At 31.2% G+C, this 24485-nt stretch overlaps 1 protein-coding gene across 1 annotated transcript in view; it reads left to right on the forward strand.

Annotated features, from left to right (window-relative positions):
• The first annotated feature begins 2417 nt into the window (after positions 1 to 2417).
• The window catches only part of LOC107437772 (MICAL-like protein 2), a 52948-nt gene continuing 30880 nt past the window's right edge, over positions 2418 to 24485 (forward strand). The window contains exon 1 of the mRNA XM_016049873.4: positions 2418 to 2952. The gene's annotated coding sequence lies outside the window, so the exon portion shown is untranslated. The remainder of the gene's footprint in view (positions 2953 to 24485) is intronic.

The following is a 24485-nucleotide window of genomic DNA, read 5'->3' on the forward strand; positions in this document are numbered from 1 at the left end:
TTAAAAAAGGAAATAATAATAATAATAACCACTGCAAGTTTATGTGAAACGAAATGTCAAACCGAAAACTTATGAATCATAAAACTATACTTAACTATATACTTAGATCATAAAACTATATACTGTATTAAATACTTAAATGATCATAAAACTATATACTGTATTAAATACTTAAATATTGTATACTTAAATGATCATAAAACTACGTACTGTATTAAATACTTCAATATTATGTACTTACATGATCATAAAACTATAGACATGTACCACTCAACTCCATAACCAAATCTCTAGGCAAGCAATCTCTAGCAAAATCTTCACTATAAATCCAATTAAAAAAAAGAACTTGAAATTCCTCACGGAAAAAATAAAAAATATATTGTCAACCCCACTTAAAGGAATATCATTAGTTTCAGTCTACTTTATTCAAATAAGGGGTTATAATTTTTTTGTTGTTGTAGTTAAAATTTGACTTTGAAATGGTATGTTATAATATTTGAGGAGACAAACTATTTTAACGGTTAATAATTATTATATTTAGCTACTAGTGTAAGTATCCTAAATAAAAATGTCATTTACATTTATAAAAAAAAATTATCAATTGCTAATAAAAAGTATTACACATACGTACTGTAGTAAAAGTATTACACTGATAAAACAAAATTAGTTTTTGAAAAAAAAAATTTTTTTGCGATATATGAAGCTTATTATACGAAGATACTAATTATACAAAGGAAATTTAACATCGGTTTCGTATAAAATAAGTTCGTTCCATTAAATTTTATTCATATAAGCGAGTTAGATGTCGATTCTGCGATAGGGACAGTACAAACATTACATTAGTTTCATTAGCATATTTTTGAACTTTTTCCTCCCCCTTGTCAGCAAAAGTTAGCAAATCACAAACCTCTTTCCATGTTTACATAAGAAAATTGCAACCACCCTTAATTTTCTTTCTTTAACTTTGACTGTAGTAATCTAGTTTTAAGATTAAATTCAAATAAAAAATGTTACTTAGCATAAAGCAAAGTTTACGTTTACTTTATTTCACAAAATTTTGAGTAAAATATTTTAAGAATCTTTTAAGTTCAAAGCTGTAGGTCTCTGAAACTTCAAAAAAATTTTTCTCTTTTCTTCTTCTAATTTCTTCTTTCCCCAAATTCAACTTCCATTCCAGATTTGTAATTTTACCAGCAAAAATAAGATGTTTTTTTTTTTTTTTTTTAAATAAGATGATTGGCTTACGTGATACTTCTCCTCCTTTTAAGCAAGAATAAGCAAATCATCGACCATTACCCTTTGTTAGATGCTTATGCAATATTTCAATGAGCCCATTATGTAATTAAGAGGGGACGATAATATTGTATCTCCATTTACTTTTTTGCATTTAGTCAGAACTAGGGCAATATGATTTGAGTCACGATTTCAAATTTTTTCTTTAAATTAAAATCAATAAAATTATCTACTGTGAGGATATAATTCCGTAGAAGATATTTCTGACTTTTTTTTGACACCTGTATTATTTTAGTCATAAAATACATCGAATTGAAAAAAAAAAAAAAATGCTGTTGGATTAAGGTGCATAATAGCGTAATTTAAAATTAAAAAGGAAAAAGTGAAATACCGCGTTTTAAAAATTTAAAAAAAAAAATATGAGTGAGGCTATAATTAACTATGCCAAGCCTAGGCTAGTTCCGTGTTTCCAAATTGTTTAATTAAAAGTTGAGCGTTATGGGCGAAAAACACCACGATTTCTACGAGAGCACTAAGGTATTTCTGTAAGTTTATCTTGTGAAGATTCTGGCCGATACATACTTGGAAATAATACCAATGAACAGTACGATGTAACCCTGTCATCTTTGGAGGGAAAACACTTTATCATCCCAAATGTAACACATACTTATTTTTATATGAATATATACGCGTAGCATAGAGTATTTGAAAGACAGGGAATTGTGTGCCCGGCACTTAAAAGACTTCTACATAAAAAAAAAAAAAAAAAAAAAAAAAAAAAAAAAAAAAAAAAAAACTTTTTTTTTTATTCCTTGAAGTATTTATTTCAGAAAACGTCTTCACCAATTTCATGCTTGGTCGAAATTTTAATGAACAACTTATTCCTTAAGTGTCACTTTTTTCTCATCACTCCCCCCATATCGAACAAAAGAATACCAAGAACTACCAAACTTATCACCCACTTTCCAGTTTCCTCTTAATCCCACGGACATTTGCAGATCCCCTTTCCCCCGTATATTCTTCTATAGTTCCCCTGCAGATATGGGGTAGGGGATTTTTATGAAGGTAACCACATCCAGGGGGTCTGAGACAGGTAAACCAATGAATATTGCCCATAAAGAAGTAAATAAAGAAAAATGGTGTCCGCCCCACCACGCTGACACCCCTCCTGTCATTTACCTATTGTTGCTACGAAACGCACTGCTTGCAACAGCCCCATCATTTCCCCTCCCCTCACGGTAGGAGTTTTTATTATTGAAGAGTCGGCTGAGCAACAAGCTGCCTGATAGCGAAACACCCGCGGGCAGGGTCAACTTTACCAACTTCCTGTCTCAACCAGCTTTTTTCACAAAGAGAGCCAACCGTAAGCTCTGTTTGCGCTCATAGTAGTCCCTGTAGTTGTGGGAAAAATAGAACTGGCCGGACAGGCTGGCGTTTTTTGGCTCTCTTTTCCTTTGCCCGAGCGCCGATTGTTGTGTTTTCATCATCAGTCACTCTCTTCACTCCAATTCATGCTCTGCACGGCTTCATGATCAGTCGCTTGTTCGAAATCGTCTGCTCTTTTGTGTGTGGCCCTTTTTTGGAAATAAGTTGATTTTATTTTTTATCTGTTGTGGATTTTCCAAGTAGTTTGCTAATTTAATAGAGGAATTTTTTAGTATCTTTTATCGTCTGGTTTTCTGTTGAATTATCTTCCCTGGATCTTTTCATTTCAGTTTGGTAAGTATATTATTCTTTTATTTTAAATTCTATTAGTACGGTATTTATTAACTAATATTTCACAGATTTCATTTACTAGTTCAACTTGTAAGATTTATTTAAAATCCAAATTTAAAACAGGCGTCAATAAAATATCTTGGATTATTATTAAATATTAGTACCTTTGCTACAGTTGTATTAACCACTCGATTCGACAAGAGTAAACAGAAAAACTTGAATAAAGTATGACATTCCGTTACAAAAATTTTCAGCTAAGAATTATTTTATTTTAACGACCCTAAGTCACAAGTTTTATATATTAATTCTTTGTATTTATAAAAAATGTCAATTTGCATTGTTTAAAGATGAAAAGTTTAGTCTTTAAAATTGAGAACTCAATCTGATTTATTTTGCTATTATTTAAATATGAATTTCCTTTTTGGGATTAATGCATTGATGCAGATTATTAGTTATGAAATAATGAATTTGATTTTAGTATTAATTAGAAATATACTCCAAATCAACTCGATATTTCTTCATTTATACAGATAATATTTTCGTATGTTGTTAGAGTAAAAATTATTCCATTTTTTGCACAACTGAAATTAAATGTCAACTCGTCGAAGAATAAACAGGATTAAGGGGAAATGATAACAATATGTGAATAACTTTCATTCTGGTGATCGGATTTTCATATACCAGGAGACTATCTTAATGAAAGGGTATGCTTATTATTTAAGAAAACTAATTATTACCTATATCTTTAGGTATACCTATTAATCATCAGGTATGCTAATTAGTTAATACTAACTATTAAGCTGCAGAATCAGACACAAAATTACACTTTCTCTAAATATATATACTATTCATTTATTTTTTTGACGGATTCGTATTCTTGTTTATCAGAATATAGGGGATAGCCGCAATCTGGAAAATATAGTCTTCAGGGGGGGGGGCTGTCTTAAGTTTGGGCTTCTTAATATTGATTTAACTTTTTGCGATATCTTAGAAACTCTAAAGGACTTCAAAAATTTTGCACACAGATATAAAATTCGTTTCCATGTAAAAAATATTTTTATCTATCATTTATCTATTTTTCTATCATTACTTTATTTAATAGTTTCAAAAAAATTACTTGTGGGATCATACACAGATTTTTACGTAATTTTACATGACAAAAGGCAAACTTTAAACGAAATCGGTGAAAAAATTTTTGAGAGATGAAAATTTAAAAATGCGTATTATTTAAAAAATAAAATACTCTGAATCAATTAGACAGATTTTTTTTTTAAACAATTTTTATCTTAACATTTAAAATAATGTCCACACTTATGTATACCTTACAATTGAATATGTTTATGACCATTCTTAAATTAGACGATCGATACGTTATAAAGAATTATCATATTTCATGGAAATATTTTTAAATAATTAAATGTTATTAATTGTGTATAAAAAGTTTTTTGATTTTTTTGAAAAAGATCTTGCTATATAGCAACAAAAACAAAAAAGAAAAAAAACAAACACTAAGGATCCCTAACTATAGACCATTCTCTTAGCTGCTGGGACCACATTTTCTACATTGCATCCAAGATCTGCAGAAATAAAGACATGTGTCTTGAGATATAGCACGTTTTTTTGTGATTTGATTAATAGTTAATATTAATTACTTAGCATGTTTTAGATCAACTCATCGAACCATTTGAATTAGTTTTTAATACGTAAAAATAAAACTGTTAGAACGAAATATATTCAAGATTATATTTTTTAGGTACTTTATCTCTTTTGGCATGGTCATACATTTTATTTTATTTATTCATTTTATGTTTGAATTAATACATGCACAAAGATGTGAATGTATTTATTTGTATCTAGACACATGTGTGCGCTTGAAGTGAAACATGGTATGCATTGCTTCCCGTTATTTTTCACTAATTCCCATGAAAAATAAAGGAAATGTAGTTTGGATATCTGTTTATTTTATGGTTTCAAAATAATAACCTTATTATTATCATTACAATAACCTTATATTTTCATAATAACATGATATTTTTTCATTATAATAACCTTAATATACCTTAACTTCAAAATAATGTCATAGTAAAAATTATTATATGGTGTTATTTGTTATATAGGTTTAAAAAATATCTTCCGCATAACGACTTTTTAACTCGAGCTTAATATTTTTAGTTGAACAATGGGAAATTTAGCTAAATTTATTTAAAAGAAGAATTCTTTTATCGGCACTTACTTTTAGTGAGAACTGTTTGTATACAGATATTTGTGTGTGAATACCTGGAGACTAATTATTACTTTAATTTCTATCAATGTCAATTTATATTAGAAAAGCAGCAGTAGTCATCAAAGTAAGGAAGAGAAAGGGCCGTAAGATCGTAAATTAAATTTTATTTTTTCAAACTCAAGAAATTGTTGTTTATTATTGATCGCGAGGAACGCTCATATTTATGTATATTTCGCATCAATGCCTTCTAAATTAATCACTCTTCGAAATAATGCCTTAACTTAGGAGAAATTTACGTTTTTTGAGACTAAGTTTTTACAATTGTCAATTTTTTTTTTTTTAATTGATGCTCTACACTTTGATGTTCAAGTTCAGGTTTGTCTGCAAATGATAGTTGAAAGTAAATGTTAATGGCAGTTTTAAATAATACTAAAATTAAATTTTTTATCGTTACTAAAGAAAGTTTAGAGATTAGGATTAGCATTCAGAAGCTTATATCTTAAGCTCCAAAAGTGATGATCCGATCCTACTACTATCGAAAAACAGTATAAATTTTCGTTTTAGATTTTTTTTTTGAAAAAGTAATTACTATTTGATGAGTGTACAGTGGAAAGCGAATCAGTAAATGATATAATTTGATACCTAAATTGTTAGGGATGTGTTTAAATAATCCTAGTTGTCGAAATTTTGCTCATGTTTCGATTCTACGGAGTTAGTTCTTTCAAAATAAACTGCGCGTTGTTTTGAAGGCTGCGGAATTAAAACGAAGGAAAGGAGGCTAATCTTTTACGATGTGAAAGGGTGTTTGCGTAATCTTGCGATGCACTTGAACTGGTATAAAATGTCAAATCCGTTAGACGGAATACCCCGTTTGATGCTGACCGAAATAAACAACGCCCAGGAAACCAGTTTAATAAACGATTTGTTACTACTCATCGCAACTTTTCTGAGATCTTAATTGAAAAGGACCTGCCTTCCACCCGAATTTTCTTCTTTCTTTCTTTTAAGTGATATCCATGTCGGTTGTGAGACAGTTTTAAAAGGGCGTAATCGATAAGAATTAGAGGGCAATCAATCGAATAAAAATAAAGAGAAAAAAGTATCTCCACTTTCATTTCTGTTAAGTTTAAAGTCCCAACGGGGCAATAATTCAGCTAAATATTTTTTTACTACGTATACTTTTGCATCCAATAGCAGAAACCTCTGTATTAACCTGCAGCACTACGATATTTTTTTCTTCTTCTTTTTTATAACCGGCGTTGAGCAGCCGACCCAATAATGAGTTTACGATTATTAATGTTCATAGTCTTCAAATTTGGAACCCAATTCAAAAGACAAAGGAATTCCTGGATCAAGCATTGAAGTAAACTATTCTTCGTGGAGGACTTTTTGATGGAACTAATTCGGTTTTACGATGGAGGGGAAATCCACGAAAACCTTCCCCTGTTAGCCCGAAGACAAGGGAATTCTAACCCATGATCTGTCTACCATTGAGGAATTTTTACGTCAGCACTGTGGTCGTTGCGAAACGGGAGCAGAATTTGTATCAAACAGCCGCCGTTGGGATTCGATCCTGGATCATTGGAAGGCGAATACTTTCACCTCAACAGCCGCGGCTCATATGAAAATATTTTAAGATTTATCTGCAGATTTTGTTGTCAGTTACTTGCATTTACTAAATTTTGCAGCCGTGCAGTAATTCTGCTTTCTGAGTTTCGCCATGTTTGAGGTTCAAAGTCAGTATATCAATTTCTACAAAATAGAGATTTTTTACAGTTTCCTAAATGCAAATTTTTTTTCTCTTGTCTGAGGTATAAAGCACTGTGTTCGTCGCTTGGGAAAGGCACTATAGCAATAACAGTAGTATTAAACGTGTAAACAACTGGTTCTCTTAAAAAAGTTACATTCGTGACCTGGTGACTTATACCTCTATTAAAAATTTTCTATTCGGTGAAATTTTTTCCAATTGTGATTGTAGTTTTCACAGTTTAATGCAATCGCGTATCTAGTTTCATTTATATTTTTGTCCCTAATAAACAAACATTAATGAAGTAAAAGAAACGAGCATATTATTTTTTCATTATTTATTTCAAATTATTGGTGTTCCTATTGTTTAACGCTGTATTTTATAGTCATAATGCATTTAAGTACTATATGAAAATGCAGCCTACGAATTATTATTATTATTATTATTTTTTTTTTTGTTACTGAATTCTGTTGTATAGTGGTTTTTTAATTATTGACGGACTTAAATTTATGCTTCAGAGGAACAGCTTGAGCCTATTTTTAAAATTGACTACTCTACTGATTTTAATGACATTTTTTATTAAACTTCATTAACCCTTTGTGGTCATATTTTGTTGTTAAAAATTTAAAATCGATGGTAGAAATATGGTTGATATGCAACCAAAAAGGGTTAAAATTATTTCAAAAGAATGATTTAGAGTAAAAATAATAAGTTTTCATTTCATTAATTAAAAATATCAATTCATCTTTATATATATTTCTCTTACACGGCTACAAAAAGGTTCTCATTCTTTTCACATTGGCAACAAAGAATTGACATATCAAGCGTGAGAGCTGTCATAAGCATAAATATTCATGCTAATAATTAATGATGATTTCAGTGTATTGGATAAGTACCGAATGTTATAATAATTATCGAACTTCATTTTTGCTCATAGTTATTAAAAATGTCCAGATAATGCATGCCATTTAAGCATTAATTATTATTACATTGAAATGATTATTATTAATAATCATCACTTATTATCAATAATAATGAACTTATTAACGGTTCGTGTAAACGATGACTGAGTTCTCGTTTTTTAAAAAAATCAGGATTTGTTGAACTCTCTACTAAAGTTTTTCCCAACAAATTTAAAAGAAAGTTTAAGAAGCTTATATATTCACTATAAATAAACACTCGTAATGCCCAGAAATGTATTTTTAAAATAAATAAATAAACGTGAAATATCCTCTTTTCTTAACCGGACTCTTTTTTGACAACAAAAGGTACCCATTGTTTGTTGTCGTGTCTTTTTTTGTATTCATTGACTAACCGGTTTTCGACTGCAGGTCTGCTGCCTGTTTAGAGAGAGAGAATAAAAAAAAGAGGACTTGTGAACGTTTTCCTGTGTTGTAGTGTAATAAGCGGGAAGTGAGGCGATGCGAAGCCCAGACTACTTTACCTGCTACTTTTTTTGACATCTTCCGTTCACTGTGTGTCCCAATCTTGTCGTGGATGTAATTTGGCGATGTCTGAATGATTGGTGGGACAATGCATTGGAAATAAACTGGTTTTTTATTTTGGAATATTTTCCACTGGGATGAGTTTCTTTTTATTGCTATTAGTTGTGCATAGATTAAAGTTGCTGTGTACCGTTAATTGAAGAGTTTAGTGGATGAAGGTTGTGTGTAATATTTATAGTAAATAAGATTTCAAGTTTATGCTTGGCTCGTTTTTATGTGAAAGGTAATCAACGAATACCGCACTACAAACTTTTAGCGATAGTTTAGTAATGGAACAAAGGTGAAACGCCAGCTAATTTTTTCGAATCTGATTGATCAAATCCATCAGCCTATTTATTTATTTATTTTTAATACTTGTATGCAAGTATGGGGCCGTTCAAATATTATGTAAGCATATTTTTGGTAATTTTGTACTTATTAGCAAAAATAAGCAAATGAAAACTCCTCTCCCAATGTGTGTAAGAAAGTCGCGACACCCCTTTGGTTTTTTCTGCGCTTTGTTAGGTGTTCAAGTAATATTTGAACGGACCCTGTAAATTGAATCCTTCAATCAAATTCGAAGTTTAAAACAAATTCATCTCCTAAAAAAAGTAGTGGCCAGAGTTCATAAGTAGTTAGTAATCACTACATTTGAAAGATAATTAAATAAATTTAAAAAGAAACAGTTGTAATGGAATGCATTCATAATAAAGTAGTAGTTACAAAATAGTTTCTTTTTTGCCGCTAATGACAATAAATGTTAAGCCTAACTTCTTTTTTTTTTTCATATCCGATCTCTATTTGGCGAATTGTTCGTTCGAATGTTAAGCATTCCCACTATTCACTATTGACGTTTTCAATTTAACTATTAATTTCCATCAGAGACATTTATAAGGTTGTCGTCGAATTTATTTTTTTTCTTTTTCAAATGCACTTGGAACAATCTTCTTCCACTTAGTAAGCACTTAAAAGATAAGTCTCTTAGTACCCTTATCCACTAGATCATCTGCTAGAAATTTAATGATTTAGCGAAATAAATCCATGTGGGCAGTCAATTTGAGCGGATCAACTGACTTAAAGTAAATATAATTTTTAGAAAATTGACTACTTTTTTAATATATGTCTTTTATTGTAGATAATATGGAGAAAATTTATTATTTTAAATGTTTTACGTCAAGTTTTACCATTGGTTGATATTTCATTGCCTTCCATGCCATATAAAACTTCTTCCTCTCTTCTCTCAAAAAATCTGATATTGAATTGTAATGAATGCCTTTTATTAATTTTAAATTTTTTTCCTTTACCAAATCTTAAATCTCTACATCATATACTGTTAATCAATATTTAATTCTCCTTTCTATTCGGTATTCAGTTTCTCAGTAAAAGAATTTAAAATGAGCTTCCTCTAATTGCTCATTTTTCGAAAAGTTTTCTATCAAATCCATTTTTTTATTTATTATAAAAAAGGAGGAATTAGTTTTTCTGTAACCAAACTCTTTTAATAATTTGATAACTTTCTAAAAGATTTTCTCTTATAAAAGCCGATATTTTTTAGCCTAAAAAAGGATACTGTAATGATATCGTATGAAATTTTAGCATAATCCACCCCCCCCCCTCCAAAAAAAGAAAATAGTTGTATTGAATTAATTGCCTAGAATTTGATTTAGGTATCGAACAATCCAATAGAATTTTTTATGATTACGTAACAGTCATGCGGAATTGATTGTTTATAAGTTCTTTTGTAATAATGAATTTGAATTGCATTTGAAGAGCTTGGGACATTACAAATGAAGGTCAAAATTTTTCTGAAAGTACTATTTTCCGATGTGTAATTTTATAACCGTCGTTGAACAGCCGACCCAATTTTAAGTTTAAGACTAATGCACAACTCCGTATCCTTGTAATTTCGAACCTAATCTAGAAGACAAGGGAACTCCTAGATCAGAGGTCGCCAAAGTGGTCCATATAGACCCCCAGGGGTCTATTTAACCAAAGCGGGGGTCGATCTGAGACAGGGGGGCGAATGGGGGTCTATCCGAATCGGAAGGGTCAATTGTGGGTCGAAACAAAAAACAGTGAGATGCAGGATTAAAATCCAAAGCCATCTATCTGAACCTTTCATTACCGAAAGAGGCCTGCGCCAGGGAGACTCTCTTGCTTGTCTGCTTTTTAACCTGGCATTGGAGAAATGCATTCGGGATAGCGGATTAAACCGAGGAGGATCTATTTGGAACAGATCTCTCCAAATCCTCGCTTATGCGGACGACATTGATATCATTGGAAGATCAGAACGGGCTGTTAAAGATGCCTTTCAAGCCCTTGAGGCCTCTGTTATAAATATGGGCCTTTCCATTAACGAAGACAAGACCAAATTCATGGAGTTTTCAAGCTCAACTGTAAACTATAGTGAACCTTTGCAGATAAACGGACATTCCTTTGAAAAGGTTAAAGAATTTTAGTATCTTGGTACAATTATCAATGATCAAAACAAACTGAAACCTGAAATTGACAATAGAATCAATATGGCCAACAGATGTTTTTTTGGACTAAAAAGTCAACTAAGATCGAATTTTATTAGCCGAAAAACAAAACTAAAATTATATAAGACACTTATTCTGCCTGTCTTGCTATACGGAAACGAAACCTGGACTTTAAACCTTGACGTACAACGCCCGATAGAAACGTTTGAAAGAAAGATACTTAGAACTATCTTTGGTGCCATACCAGAGGGGGGATGTTGGCGAACACGGTACAACTTTGAACTTTATGGACTCTATAAACATCCTCAAATTATGCAGATAATCCGAAGCAGCCGACTAAGATGGCTCGGACATATATGGAGAGGCTCTGAAGATAGCCCTGTAAAAATTGCCACCTTCAAGAACCCTCAGGGGTCCCGCTCTAGAGGTAGACCACCTACTCGATGGCTCAAAGACACTGAAAACGACCTCAAAGTCCTGAAACTTAAGAACTGGAGGGGAGTTGCCATGGACAGAGGGAGCTGGAGAAGGCGTGCTGTTGAGGCAGCCAAGGCCTGCAAAGGGCTGTTGCGCTCCTGAAGAAGAAGAATACGCAAATCACACATACCTAATTAAGTATGTGAAATTTGTGATTTTTTTTATAATTGACTCAATATCAGTTTCTTTATAAAACATAAATTAATAAACGTATATTTATTGGGGTGAAACAAGTATTTACGTACCACCGCGCAGTGGCACGAACTCAGTACAGTTTATAAGTCATATGCATATGTGCGCTTGTCCAAATGTCACGTGTGACGAGCATTGACGTTACAAATGCAGATATCATACGCAGTTTCAGCTATCTTTGCAAACTGTGTTGAATATTTGCAGTGTCATTATTAAAACTTTTACAGTTTTGGATAATTAGTTATTGTTTCGATAAAACCATTCGTTTGGTTTAGATATCAATTTTAATTATCAATGCACAAAAAAGGGTAAGCATTAATAATATGGATTAGTACAGCCCGCGACAAAACTATAGCACACTTTGTATTTTTTTACAAAAATTACAAAATTGACCAATTTTGACGAAAATTAAAATTGACCAATTTTGAACCCAATATAGCGAACCTTGCAAAAAAACACCAGGCACACCCATCTCATTGATGAAGAAGCAGTAAATCTTTAGTTACTTTACTTATTATATCTACTTATGCATAACTACTTATTATTTAATAATAAGGTATTTAAATTTCAATATTAATGTATTTTTCATGAAACTATTGTTACACAATGTACTATTAATTTAATAAATGTTTAAAATCATAAAGTAAATGTACAAACACAGTATCTAATATTGTTTTATTTTAATTAACAGAAAATTACTTTTGCGGGGGTCGATGGAGATTTCGAAGAATTATATGGGGGTCGATGATCAAAAAAGTTTGGCGACCCCTGTCCTAGATCAAGTATTGGGAGAAATTTGCCTTCGTGGAGGACTTTTTAGTAAAACTAATCCGTTGCTTTAAATGGAGAGGAAAACTCCCATGGTTAGCCTGCCTGCAAGGAGACTCTAACCTATGATCCATCTGCCTCTGAGGATATCAGTACGAGCCGGGTGCGGAATTCGTATCAACCAGTCATGGTTAGAATTCTAACCCGGTTCACCTCATAAGGGGGTAAGCGCTCTATCCCCTGAGCCACCACATCTACCAGTTAACGGCTCCTCGATGTGCAACTTATAATTTTCTGAAATTGCCTCTAGATGACAGCGTTGAAGAAAGATTCTCTTAAACAATTTTAAAAAAAAGCTTATTAATATATTGTCCCCTTCAAGCCCTTAAATTGTATGGAATTGAAGACTATATTATTGTTTACAAATCGCAAGTGTGGTATGGAAATTTCCGCAAGGAAATAAATATTAGCGCAAATATTTGTGACGGTGGAATTAATGCCCGAATCCGCCATAATAAATTATTTCTGCTATAAATTTTGATTAAAACTCTTTTCAACAAGCTGGATCATAGCATTCTGCCACTCAATAAAAAAAAAAGAGAAAAAAACGCTGTCTTTTGCACGTGCCTGTCAACGCTAAAGAACTGGTATCATAACTTCCATGTTTATGTTTTCCTTATAGCTGCTTCTCTTTAAATTATAAATCCCTCTTTAAAAACTCTTCCTCTATTTTTTTTTCTCTGAATAGTAATGAATTGTATTTTATGGGACTTAAAAACGTCATATATTTCACCATGAAATACCAATAATAATAGCATACTGTGTGGCGAAGGTTGCGACCTCTGGGCCGCGAGGCTCATCCCTATTCTTTACCACTTGCTTCGAGATATTGTGTTACCTCTACCTTCATCTTTATAATACCTTTATGAAACAGCTCTCGGTCAGTTTCCTTAAAGAAACGCTTGGCCGATCAAGTTTCTCGCATCTCGGTTATCTATCGGACTTCGAATCTTTATTGTGGTATTGGAAGCAATTTGGGGATTTGCTGAGATCTGGTCTTCCATAAAACATGTTTGGCAATTGAAGAAATGGGCCTATTAAAGTTGATTTCTTTGAGGAAAGGCAAAGAAATAGTTATATCTTCGAATTAAAGAGTTCCATTGAGAGGGTTGTATTTTTTTTTTTTTTATTGTTTTAGGAAAGGTGCTTTTTATGGGGTGGTAATAAAATAACTTTGTTAACTTAAGGTTCCCTGGTGAGCATACCGTTCGAAAGAACGGAATAAAATTGCGAATTAAGGTTTCGCTTAATAGGTTTTGCGGAATAATCGTTTTTAACACTCATTAGTATTAAAAACGATGATTCAAGAATAGAGTTAAAAGCTTATCTAGCTTTCACAGTTACGGTTACAATGAATAATTGCTTTTAACACTCAAAGGTGTTCAAAACGATTGCTGTTACCGGAACGGAATCTTGATCTATTCAAATGGTAATACATACCTTTACCGAAACGAGGTTTTAATTTATATTTTGTTGACGTTGTAAAAGCATTTTTAGTATAAAAAAGACGCCAATGTACCCTAATGAAGAAAATGGTATGTTAATTTATTTTATAACCATCGTCGAACAGCTGACCTAGTTTTGAGTTTACGACTACTCTATGTTCAACTCTATTGCCTTGTAATTTTGAACCCAATCCAAAAGACGAGGGAACTCCTTGATCAAATATTGGGAGAAATTTCCCTTCGTAGAGGACTTATTGATGGAACTAACCCACATTTGCGTTACACGGAGCAGGAAACCTTCCGCAGTCCGCTAGACTGCTAGGGGATATTTTACGGGATTAGGGGATCTTCACTGGTAGGTGCGACCCAGGTGCGGAATTCGTATCTATCAGTTGATCTGTGATTCAAACCTAGGTCACCTCAATTGGGAAGCGTGAGCTGTATTCCCTGATTCACCGCGGCCCAGAATAGGATATTTTATAAATTTTGGACATGTCAGCGATACAGCTCTAAGCAGGCTTCGAAAAACGATGAAAAAAGAAGAAAGCCTTGGTATTTTGCATCTTGCTAAACATCAATTCTACTTTCATTTTGAGTTTTTCACTTTGAGAGGACCTTGTTACTATGGAGAAAAAAAAAGTAGGTGTGATGTCATTTAAAACTTATGAAATTTAGTAACTGTAACTTTAACCGTGAGAGCTGGATAAATTTTTTAACACTACTCTTGAGAGCGTACTTGATAAGACCTTCAGATAAAATTCTTTATTCCATTCCTTTAAACAGTTTACTTACATTCGGGACATAATTTGTTAAAACTGTTATTGCTTTACAGTTCTATTTTTGGCACATTTCTGCTTGAATAATTTTGAGTAGTGATTAATTTGTACACGAAAAATAAGAGACAGTTTGTGTATTCTGACAACCTATTATCAGCTTATGTAAGATTAACGTGACTGTCACAATACTGTCAATTGAATGCCATATTTTATATTATGGATTCATACAATCAAATCCGTAAACTTCATAGTATTTGTAAGTGCATTTTTATCTTTTTCTTGCAACTAAAAAAGGAACAATAACTTATTTCTTAATGATTAAATTTCAGAACACTGAAGCATCCTGTCATACATTTTAATATCTTATTAATTCTAATATCCTGTACGTATGGCATGCATTAAAAAACAGCAAGGACACATTTTTTAAAAATGGAATTCGTGCATTGCATGCAAAATAACACATTTTTTTTTGTTTGTTTAAAATTTTTTTTGTAAACTTGTATCTCACCCTCATTGGAAATTTTTCCAGACTGTGACCACTCTGAAACTACGCCTGAAACATCTTGTTTCTGAATGTGAAATTATAAAAATATATAATGAGTATTTAGAAATTTATTGTAACCTAAGTTCTACTCGAAAGTTTCGTTTCGAATGAGAATGCGTTATTTACATTCTTTTTAAGACTATTATTGATTAACAAAACGTCTCTTTTGTCTTAATCAAGTACGACAATAACACAATTCGAAATCGGAATTTAAACTCAAAATGGTACCTGAATTCGAAATTCATAACTGAATCTTAATGCTGTGTCTTAATCGAAATCTAATTCCGGATAATTTTTACACTTGGTTGAAAAACCGGGTTGCTTTATGACTTTAAAGTTGTGAGAGATATCTAATCGAGCATGAAATATATTTCGTTATTTAAACATAGTCATATCCGATATCCATCTCGTAATTCAGTGGGAACTAAGTATTTAGGACAAAAGCGGATGAATTTCAATTAATGCAATCGGAAGACATTTATCCGCAACAAATACTGTTTTCTGAATAAATTGAGAAGTTAGTGGGAGCTGTCTTAGATGTTTTTAATTCAGATTTTTTTCAGCTGTTTTATATTCAGATATTTTTATAAACTAAAATGTTTCCCAGATCTCAAGTACAGTGGGCTAAGAAAAAGTGTAGCATCCTGAATAACTATTTTTTTTTCTTCTTCTAAAGAGTGGATTTTCACATACTAATTGCCGATTTCAATAATTCAAAAGGTTCAACTGGCCGAGCCTGGTTGGTAGGGCACTAGGCCCATGTCCAAGAGGTCGTGAGTTCGAACCCTGCCGGCAAAAGACTCCCGTGTAGTATATGGTGACTGATGCACGTTAAATCTGTCGAGGCACAAAGTCCTCCATGTTCCCATAACAAATCATACCTCCGGAGGTATTGATCTAGGAGTTTCCCTGTTTTCTAGATTGGTTCAAAATTACAAGGCTACGGAGCTGGGGCATTAGTAGTCTTAAACCGAAAATTGGGTCGGCTGTTCACCGACGGTTATAAAAAGTTTTTTAAAAAAAAGGTTCGACTTCATATATGCTAATTAATTAGAGCTAAATATTAAATATTTTACGCGAAATCAGACACAAAATCTAATTTTACTATCTTAAACATACCTTTACTTACTTTTTTCACAGCACATACCCTTTTTTTTTTTTATCGATTTTTGACAAAAAATGAGGGAGTAGCCACTACTTCAGCCCTTATAATTTACTTTTTCTAAACATCTATGAAACATTTTAAGCGGATTAAAAAAATTTGGTCTACTATTACGATATTTGTTTGTTTTTGCAATTCAATTTTTTGACCATTAATAAATTAAATTATAATAAATAATCACTAAGAATTATTTTTTGCTAGGAATTAATTATCTTTGTATAAAAGAGTTGTACAGTTATGTGGAAAAATTACGTTAATAGAGCATCTAACGTAATGTATAGTAATAACACTCTAAATTATTGGAACCATAGTTTCCAGATCGTATCTAATCACATTTAATTTTGATGTTAAAAGATCCAAATCCGGCGAAATAAAAGGTGTGTATATTCGGAGAAAATGCTTTTTTAAGTCTCATTTTGTAATATAATTCATAGTTAGACCTTATTAATTGGCTTATTTTAAGTTAAACCATTGAACCAATTAAAATTTTTTTTTTTTTTTTTTTTAGTTCGAGGAAATCTGATCATTTAAACAATAAAACAATAGTTATTCTCGGGGAATTTCTTTCATTTCTCCCCCCCCTCTCCCCCCATTTGCTCACAGTGCACACAACTAAATGTAGATAAATAAAATTAGTTTTAAACTAAAATTTATCTTTTATATGGGAAGCTAATTTTATGGATGAATTTAGTGTGCGATGATTTTCTTAGTGACATTCGTTCAGTTTTATTCTTAACTAAAAAAATTTGCATTATATTTTAATATGCATGCATGTCGCCAGACTATTCAAAATAAAACGTTCTAATGTCGAAAGTGATTTTTTTTGTGTTTACAGTGTGTCGAATTTCATTGAGATCGAAATAAAATAACGAAATAAATAGTAATATAAAAAAAAAAGAACAAATAAACATTATCATCGGGTTGTGGGATACATAAGCAGCACATACAGTTTTATAGTACTTAACTATAAAATTTTGTATTATATTTTTATATGCACGCATGCGTTCAGGCGATTCAAAATAAAACGTTCTAATGTCAATAAAGAAGTTTTTTTTTTCGTGTTTAGAACTATGAGTGTGTCGAATTTCATTACGATCAAAATAAAATAATGAGTAGATTAAAAAAGCAAATAAAAATTATTATCGGGTTGTGGTATACATAAACAAAACAAGCAAACAAAATTGTAATATTTGTTAGTTAAATCTTTTATTTATAACTCCTTCATTCAATTAAGACGGATGTTTAAAAAAAAAAAAAACTTCCCTCATATTCTGCGAAATTTTTTCCAGACTGCAGAGTGCGGTTTCTTCAGAAAGATCAAAGGGAAAAAACACGCCAAATGCAGCAATAAGCGGCCAATTAGAGTTTTGTTTCGTGTTTTTGGGTGCAACGGTCTTGGTTTGTTGACCGACGAAAAAAGAAAACTTCATGAGAAAAATGCCATGCCGATTTTCTTTCCTCTGTTTTAGTGGTTATGATATTTTGTCATTCAAGATTAGCCTTTTTCTTATCTGTTTATGGGTCCTCGGGGAGATTTTGGAGTGATGGAACGAGATGTCTTTCATGAAGTCGAAGTGAATGTCACTTCCAAAACTCTGTTATCTCTCACGTCCTTTCTGTTTGCAACTCAATACGGACATTTTGGAAATTTGATAGTGTTATTTTTCTAAGATAACATACATGTGCATTATTTCTATAAAAGAGACTTTCCTTAAGAGAAATGTTTCATTATTATTATTATTTGTTCATCATTTCATATCAGTGGACTCGACACCGTAGAAATTTTTTCTTGGCTAATTCTGTTTTATCTCGATTGGTAATTTTAAAATTGGAAGTATAGAAAAAAGTGCGCTCAGATAAATCAAGAGTAAACTATTAAGCTGCTATGCTGATCCCCCCCCCCCCGTCGAAATGCAAACTAATCATGGCAGGATTATTTTCCCACTGAGTAATTCTGTTATCTGCAATGGGATACCTGAATGTGACGTATTGTGGTATCTCCATAGAGTTGAAATACCAGTCTATGGGTATCTCGATCCCGATTGGTTATTGAAACATGGCATTTGTTTACTTTGGCAACTGTTGTCTCCATTCTATTTCGAGTAAGCCAAGCCTGCCAAGTATCAATTCTCTACAGTGACACATTCTCTAGTATATCAATGCATGTACTGAGAATTTTTGCATAATACTAAAGTACCATCAATGGACTACTATAGTTTTCAAGAAAATGTTTGAAAAGTCTAATAATATTTTTTTTAAAAAAATGTCTATAGCAGAGTATAATAAACTTCAAAATATTATTTCTGAAAATTTCAAATCGTCAACCAAACAAAACTAAATCACCATCCGCACAATAATTTAGACGCAACTAAAATTATGGTATATGTTGAATCGCTTCAACAACTCGGTTTTTCAAACTAAGAAAGAAATATAAATTCTATTTCAGATTATATACTTTTGTCTATTTCATATTTTTCAGTGATGCACACTTTCTAACACAAATTACTGACTTAATTTTAAACCAAACAACTAAGTTAAAGAAATTTTAATGTGTCTGCCATTCGTCATAATTTAATTGAACTAATCTTTTGTTACTAATATCCTGACTAAACGACTCGTTTAGTTGCAAAACTCCATGGGCACTATCTAGATTTCGATATATTGCTAATGTGGAATTTATTTTTACACAAAATAAATAATAGTAATAAATAAATAAATAATCAATTAAAATGACCAACTATAAGTAAGCGAATTATAGTATATTAACTAGTCTAGGCATACTATAATAACTAGTTAATGATATTGATGTATGGTAAGCAACAATACCAATAGTGGAGTTAAAGATATGATAGATTATTATCTCCTTATTTTAAGGTCTATAAATAATCTATTTCAATATTCATACTGTCCCCCAAAAGGAAATATTTAGGTATAACTTGGCTGTAGGTCTAGCTGGATATAGCATATAGAAAAAACATTAATTATTTTTTTTTTTATTAATACAAAAAGCTACTTCATTTAATGATTAACTACAGATTCTAAACATTGTAAAAAAGTATCTTTTCGAGTCTTTTAATACTTGACCCTTAACTGCAACCTTAAAACCCGGAATTAGGAAATATTTATTTTATTTTTTCATCCTTCGAACACGTTTTTCACATAAATCTGTCATCTGAGCGTGAGAACTTCCATTTCAACTGTAATTGAAGTCTCTTAATGTCCGTAATTATCAAATAGTAAGTGTCACATGAAGTACCCTTTTATTGGTGACTCAAAGCGCAGCATTAACTTTTATTTTTTTTTTTCTTCGGTGAATTTACCATTCATAGACTTTATGATATCTGTTGAGGTTGCGTGTCTAGTCAAATGTTTAATGTCTCTTTTTTTCTACTTCGCCAAGAACCTGTTCGCTCTGTTTCTTGCGTTTGATGGAGTAAAGATGTCTAAACAACATGTATTTCAAAAAATTTTTCGTCATTTTTGGACAGAAAATGGAGCAATTGATTTGTCAAAATTGATATTTTCGTGACGAGAGTAAAATGTTAAGAATTCGGGATAACTATCGTTACGTTCACTTGCTTCGTTTATTCTTTTTTCTTAAATTGTCGTTTTCAGATAATAAACTAGTATCTATAAGTAATCATTTAGAAGGCTGCCGTTTCCATTGTGCGGAAGCGGCCAATTTAAAATTTTAGAACATTTCTCTATAATGATGAGCTAACATACAAGCAACAGAGAATTATATATATTTTTTTTATTCTATGACCCGTTAACTTTCAGTCCAGATCAGAGCCATGGTGAGTCTGTCGAAGATCGATTAGTTTTCACAAGCTTCAAAATCTGTGATTGGTGCAAAAATTTATGTTTGACGATTTCATTTTTGACTGCTCCAATTTCCAATAAGCATTGATTTAAAAAAAAAAACAAGCAAATGTTTTCTTAAGATTGTTCACTCATTTAAATGTTCTAAATTGTTTGTTACATTTGTGTTTAAGATTCAAACGAATGTTGGTACAATATAAATCTGTACTACAGCGTGTTTTTTATTTATTTTTTATGACTTTACATTTTTTGAAGTTGGTTATAAAGATCATGTTTTACATTGAAAAGATTCATAGCATTTAAAAAAAATCTCGAAACTACTCTTACATAGAACCGATGAATTGAAAAATCAATCAAAAATTAAGTAATCAGAAAAAACAGACAGTAATCACCATTCGCTGTTTTCTGCTTATGAAGCAAGAACTCCTTCTAATTAGGTTTCAAAATTAGTTTCAATACAACAGATGGCGTTCCTAATTAAAAATTTATATATTAACTACAGCCATCAAAATGAAAACAATTTATAGGAGCAGACTAATTGGGACAAAAATAATATACCCATGTAAATACGGTTTAACATGCAGCTAAAAACATATTCTAGTAACTAAGTTGCGAACTTAGATGCTATTTTTTCAAACGATAGCTAATAGTTCCTTGTTGCATAACAATATTATGATGGTCTTTATTATTATTTTTTTAATCAGTCAAATTGCTTAATAGTCAATACTACTTTGTCTGTGTTTCCCAAACTTATGACTTTTGTGTACCCTTTCTAAATTTTTAGTAAAGCTGTGTACCACTAATAAAAAAAATGAATGTATTTTTTACTATAAAAAAATTACACAATAGTTAAAAATCACAATTGGCTGTTGACACCACTAATTATTAACTGTTAACTCTGTAAAAAATAGCCAATAGAAAAATACATAATCGTAAAATTTCATGGCTAGCTTTGTTTTTAAATAAAAGTTTTTGAAATTTTCAATTGTTGCAAGATATTTCGCATAAGAACGCGTATAACTCCCCCCCCCCCAAATTTTTCGGAAAATATTGCTATTAAAAGTGTTTGCTATTATTGCTATTATTTTTTTTCTTCTTAAATGTTATTTTCAGAGAAGAAGAGAAGATTTTATTTTACTAATCCCATTAAACTATACAGCTTTATTACGCCAAGTCTAAAAATTTCACAGATTTTAAGAAGTGAAGACGAACTAACTTACTAAGAAAAATGATTCTAAGTGCTTTAATTAACAAGTAATCGATGAGTAACCTTTTCAAAATCACTTTTTTTAGCTGCATTTTTAAATCGCCAAGAGTGAGAACTCTATATTTGTCAATGGTGTTCAGATTCCGTCAAATGGAAAATTGCTGATTTTTAAACTAATTTTTTTATCTCAATAATTTATGGATTTTTTTATTTATTTATTTATTTTCATCGGCAGTGATGCATGGTGCAGTTAATTGGAGATTAGGGGTTGAGAGACATTAGGAAGAGTGCTCCGAATAATTCAAGCGTTGTGAGGATTTCCGACCGCTTTTTGGAAGGGGTCGTGTGAAAAGTACATAGTAATTTAATCTGCTTAACAATTGTTAGCATTGGTCACTAAAAACTATAGAATTAAAATGTTTATTTTTAGCATTTCCGTTAAATAGTGCGTCTCAAATAAACACGGTACCGCGTGTAATACGGAAGCTATATTGTAGTTTCACGCTTTTTGAGTAGCAAATAGAAAAGAATCTAATAAATAAATTGAAAATAACTTGTTGCTTCTAACAGACTATTAAATCACAGAATCAACCAATTATTAGTAAAAGCTATATAACATCGAGATTCCTGAGGTAATTTCTTTTTAAAATGAGAAATGCAGATAATTATATCTTATCCTCGAAATTTCTATATCACCATCAGAGTGAAATTCCTTGGAATTTCACCGTGTCTTCGTATCGTTTTACATTATCGTCAAATTATTTAGTATCTACGTTTTGTTTACTATGATGTTACTACCTTTTGTTTTATCTTCTGCCCAGTGTTGATTTTTCTTTTCATTTTATGAACATGTTAGTTTGTTGAAATAGTTAGTTAGAGGCAGGAAGTATTAGCAGAATATTTATCCTGAAAATGATGATTAACTGTAGTTGAAGAATTGGTTACTCGTGAGTAACGGTGCTGGAAGAACTATGCTGATAAATCATTGTAGGAAATTATTATTGTCCTATTTTTCCAATATTGAATTTTATAATTACAATTTTTTTTAAGACTCGAATTCTCAGAAACAATTTGACCGATTTTACTAAAATTTTGTATTTTGCCGTGTAAAATTTGCAATACTTAAAATAATGTAAAAAAATGTATACTTTACAGTTCAAAATTAGGACTGTTATTGAATAAATAATAATAAATATTTACTAAAAATTATTTTTTGCATGGGATTATCTGTGGATAAACGAATTTTCTAATTGTTTGCAAAAATACTTCAATTCGCTTAAAAAGCTCTTGAAATATGACGAAATAAGTAAGAATAAAAATTAACAGCAAGGGATTCAAACTTTGAACTGCTTTCCGTAGACTATTGGGACCATATTTTCCTGATTGTGGCTATCCCCTATATTTTGGGGGTTAGAAATCAGAATCGGTCTGGAGAAAAAGGTATATTTACTGAGAAAAAGTACGTTTTTGTGTGTTCGTAACTTAACTTAAAATGTAATCTGCTCCAATTAATTAGCATATTTAAGGTCATTCTCTCGAATCATTAAGATTGAGCCCTAGAACGTGAAGATCCGATCATTAGATCAGAAGTTATTCAAAGTACTCCATTCTTTTATTTATCGTACTGTACATATCTTTGCAATGTATGCCTATTAAGCATAAGATATCTCATAAATGGAACTGATTTGAATAGTTGAATCGAAACTCAGTAGCTATCTAGATAAATTGATAGATAATACTAACTGCATCGCCATAACAAAAATTTTATTATTCTTCGTTGGAACTAATCGTATGTGCCTTACAAATTTACTTGCTTTAATCGATATTGAAGAAATATTCTTTAAAAACATACAAATTCTACAAAACAACTTGTATGATATGTTCACCGTATGCCTGTTTAATATCTATGGCATGCCACTTCCATATATGATATACTATTCGTTAAAAGAAGCATCATGCTATGCAACCTTGATTATGCGATGTAAGTTAATTAATGTTAAGCAATATTTGAGTATACTTTAGCGACTCCCCTTGTAGGTGATTAAAACTGGCTAAAATAAATATAAAGCTTTTCTTGTTATAAAGTATTTAAGCTCAAAATTATCTAGAATTTATGACTCCTTCTTGCTTATTTTTATTCCCTTTTTATAAATTGACAGCAATGTTCGTTTAAAATATTGCAAAATATTTTTAAACTATGCTATGCACACGTGTTTTGAAACAGATGCTTTGATGTGCTTGTTCTTATTATTTGTTTATCTATTGCACTGAAATTAAGTTGATAAAAATATTATGTTGACGAAACACGGCTATAGTTAGTAATCTTACTGTCAAAAATTTATTTGTTCCATTTAAGCATTGAATCAAAGCTAATAAGTATGCTACGAAGCATTAAATAAGTATTTCCCCTATTTGTCAGCCAAATATGTATAAACGACTTATAAATTTTCGTCATAATTAAAATTCGGCGAATACTGATCTTTGACATACCTAAAGCCAACATACCTTGACTAGTACTGGACGATGAGATAAATATATTATCTCGATACATATTTCCAAGAAATATCGATATATTACGATACATCGATACTTATCGCGATATTTTTTCACTAATTTAATTAATTTTATAAGAATTTTTTCATAGCTAAATAATATTTATTAACACGATAACGGAATCGATTATGAATTATTTTCAAGATATTATAATAGTCGATAATATCGTATTCGATAATTATGGATAATATCCGCGATAGTATCATATTGAATGTTTGAAATAATATCGTATTCTACGGTTATCGTTATCGATAATACTATAGTTTATAAATACCGTTTTTGATAGTACTCGTGAAATCAATTGGATATTTATTGTTACTGACTATGAATGTTTACTGTATTATCGTTGGTGATAATTATTCTATTTCCGATATTTATTTTATTTTACAACCGAGGCTGAAAAGTCGATCCAATTTTGAGCATACGACCGTCAGTACCCAACTCCGTAGCCTTGTACTTTTAATTCCAACCCAGAAGACAAGGGAATTCTTTAATCGAGCATTGGGACAAATTGGATTTTGTGAAGGACTGTTTTGATGGGAAAAAATCCACATTTGTGTTATATGGAGAGGAAAACCTACCTCGGTTAGCCTGA

Source organism: Parasteatoda tepidariorum, chromosome 6 (assembly GCF_982258835.1).
Source record: "Parasteatoda tepidariorum strain Cologne lab strain chromosome 6, Ptep-v5.0, whole genome shotgun sequence".
NCBI lineage: Eukaryota > Metazoa > Arthropoda > Arachnida > Araneae > Theridiidae > Parasteatoda > Parasteatoda tepidariorum.